We start from the raw sequence: 3,410 nt of genomic DNA on the forward strand, positions 1-3,410 counted from the left end.
AAAATTTCAAAGATGCCAAGTTATTTTTGTGAACTTCCTTGGGGCTTGTAAATAGAAAGAGATTCCCTCCATATATTGGTGTAAAGAATAAAAAAGAACTCTCCTCTCTATCACCCTTCTCTCTTACATATTCTCCCTATGCCCTCTTGTTAAAAAAGTTCTCTTGCTCTCCCATGCTTTCCTCACTCTATTTTCTCTTTTTCTCTCCACTACTCTCAAGCTCTCTCCCTTAGGTTTTCTTGTTCTTTCTTTTTCTTTTTCTTTTCAACTCTCAATCCAAGGCATCATCATCCACCATTCAAACTCAAGGTGACATTAAAGCTTGAAGGAGGAAGATGCAACCAAAGTTGGAGGAGAAAAAGACTAAGTTCTATTTAATTTTTGTTATTTATTTTAAGTTCAATTTGATGTAATTTTGTTTCAATTCAAGTTAGTGAAGAAGTAATTAGTTTTTGTTTAATTTTCTTTCAAGTTCTATATGGCAATTCTTCTCCCATCTATCTCGTTTATTTTTGTTTTTCTTCCCTTCTTCATGAGTAACTAAATCCTATTTACTTAGGGTTTAGTTGAAACTATGGGGAAGGAGAAATAATTACAATTAAATCAATCTACTCAATTGAAAAATTGTGTAGGATTTTGTGTTTGGAAAATCCCAATCATTCATGCCATTGGCTTTCCCCTTTCGTATGAATGATTGTTGATTAACAAATATAAAGTTCTATATAATCAATGTAAATTGGAAAGTGGATTTGATTAATTACTTATAAGGAATGACATCCCTTTGATCTTATTCCTTATTGACTAGTTAATCGAATTTTCAACCCAATTCAAGAGTTGTTTTAATTAATCAATTTAATCCGAACCCATGGTGGATTCTAACCCTAAGTAATCTTTTATATTGAATTAAGGTTTTTCACTATTCTAAATTACTTTTGCAATTTTTCAATTTACTTAAGCCCTTAGAATTTAGTTTTCTAATTAAATTAGATAAGTAGTTAATAGAGATCATTAAAATTTGGTACACTTTGCCTAAATTAAGATTTCCAAATCAAGATCGTAGTTGAATTTGATTCTTAGATTGAATAGAATACACGCTTATATATAGTGTTGGCTCCGAGGTCTAAGTCCACGGAAATCCTGAGATTTTGCCAGGCAACAGTATATCATAGCTAGTATTCTAATCGGTACAAGAATAGGATTGACAACTAGATTTCTCTTCCTTGAGTTCGACCCGTATTTACACGATCCGTGCACTTGCGGTTATTTAATTTCTCAATCAAGTTTTTGGCGCCGCTGCCGGGGAAGAGAGTTGCATTAGAATCTTAATTATTCGAAGTGTTAGATTAGTAGTTATTTTTATTTTAGTTATATTTTTTGGTTTCTTGGCTATCCATCTCTCTTACTTGGTTTTCCTGTGTTTATGAGTGAAGGTTGGGTGCGGAACTCGGCCAATCGACTAGAAAGAGCAAACCAGTTAGAGACGGAGGAAGACATCGAACCAAATCCAAATCAAGTAGCCATGGCGGAAGAACAAGAGCCGCCAAAAAGTTTACGCGATCGCTTCTATCCGGCCCGAACCGCGCAACCTTCTTGCATTAGATTGCCAGTTGCGCAGGGCAATAATTTTGAGCTAAAATCGCAATTTATTTCTTTGCTTCCTCATTTTCATGGCCTCCCTTCGGAGGATGCTTATTTATTTTTGCGTGAGTTTGAAGATGTATGTGCTTTAATTAAGATGCAACAACTTACCGATGATGCGGTAAAGTTGCGGTTTATTACGTTTTCACTCAAGGAGGGAGCTAAAAAGTGGCTCTATGGCTTACCAACGAACTCCATCACCACTTGGGAGGAGTTCGCCGTCGCTTTCCTAAAAAAGTTTTTTCCATTACATAAAACTAATAAGCTTAGGAATGATATTTTACAATTCAAACAAAAGCCATTAGAGTCATTTTCTAAGTTTATGGAGAGGTTCAAGGACCTACTCCAAGAGTGTCCTCACCATGGAATTGATGTGTGGCATTTATGCCAAATTATTTATGAGGGCATAGATTACCAAACAAAGCAACTTCTTGAGTCCATGTGTCCTAACGGTTTTACATCTTTCACAGATGAGGCCGCGGCATGGAACTTCTTACTTGATTTGGCGGAAAAAACAAGAGAGTGGGAATCCACTCAAGAAGGTGAGAGAGCCAACACAGGTAAGGGATTTCTAATAGAGGGTGCCGTGGCTAAGGAGGCCCATCTTGATAGCCTAATCAAAAGGCTAGAAGCAATAGTTGTCAAAGGACCTTCACAAGTCCATCAAATTGCACATAGTGTTCCTATGTGCAATTGGTGTCAAGCCACGGACCATGTCATGGAAGAGTGCCCAACTCTTGCTAAATTTGGTAATTCTAATGAAAATGCAAGTGCCATGTTTTTAAATAATCCATATAGTAGCACATATAATCCGGGATGGAGGAATCATCCCAACTTTTCTTGGAATCAAGGGAATTATCAAGGAGGGCCATCAAATTTCCAAGGTCAAGGCCAATTTGGCCAACCTAGGCCCACCTTCCCTTCTATGAATGTTCGACCACCCCTAACCACACCTCCACCTTTTCAAAACCCAATTTTAAATAATGTTTCAAATCAGCAACCACCGGGTTTTCCAAAACAAGGGGAGTCGGCACGCATAACTTCCTTAGAAAAGAGCATAGAACTTCTCACTAGCACTTTCATGACAAGCCAACACAATATGGAGAAACAAATCTCCCAACTTGCCATGGCCTTGCATGAAAGGGAAAAGGGGAAGATGCCAAGTCAACCAGTTCCTAATCCAAGGAATGTGGCCATAAATGGGAATCAACAACCACAGGTAAATCAGTTGAATGTCATGCAACCAAACTTGCCGCAGCAGGAGCCCTCCGATCACTGTAACGCTGTATTTGCTTTAAGGAGTGGCAGAGAATATCAAAGGGAGGAGGGCAGATCCGAACCTTCTAAAGATGCTCAAGAATCTCCAATTAAGGTAAGTAAAGAGTCATCCTCCATTGGTTCAGAAGAAGAGCCCGAACAGGTAAGTACAGAGCAGGCAGTTTCTCCACCTGAAAAAGAGTATGTGCCTAAAGCTCCTTTTCCAAGGAGACTTGCTAATAATAAAAATGTGGCTGCTAAGGAGAAAATTTTAAATATGTTTAAACAAGTGCAAATTAATATTCCATTGTTAGATGCGATTTCCGAAGTCCCGACTTATGCCAAAGTTTTAAAAGACTTGTGCACACAAAAGCGCAAGTCTAATGTACCCAAGAAGGCATTCTTGGCTGCAAACATTAGTTCCATCTTGTCTCAACAGATGGTGGCTAAGTACAAGGACCCGGGATGTCCTACCATTGCATGCACTATTGGAAATACTCATATTAATCATGCTC

At 38.2% G+C, this 3,410-nt stretch overlaps 1 non-coding gene across 1 annotated transcript; it reads right to left on the minus strand.

Moving 5' to 3' along the window:
- Positions 1 to 1,900: 1,900 nt before the first annotated feature.
- On the minus strand, positions 1,901 to 2,007 carry LOC143870157 (small nucleolar RNA R71). The gene has a single exon (XR_013244950.1). It is a non-coding gene; the product is annotated as a small nucleolar RNA R71 (small nucleolar RNA).
- Positions 2,008 to 3,410: the final 1,403 nt, after the last annotated feature.

The sequence above is a fragment of the Tasmannia lanceolata genome, unplaced genomic scaffold (genome assembly GCF_043159265.1).
Source record: "Tasmannia lanceolata isolate RefF3 unplaced genomic scaffold, GAP_Taslan_0.1 ptg000003l, whole genome shotgun sequence".
In the NCBI taxonomy this organism is placed as follows: domain Eukaryota; kingdom Viridiplantae; phylum Streptophyta; class Magnoliopsida; order Canellales; family Winteraceae; genus Tasmannia; species Tasmannia lanceolata.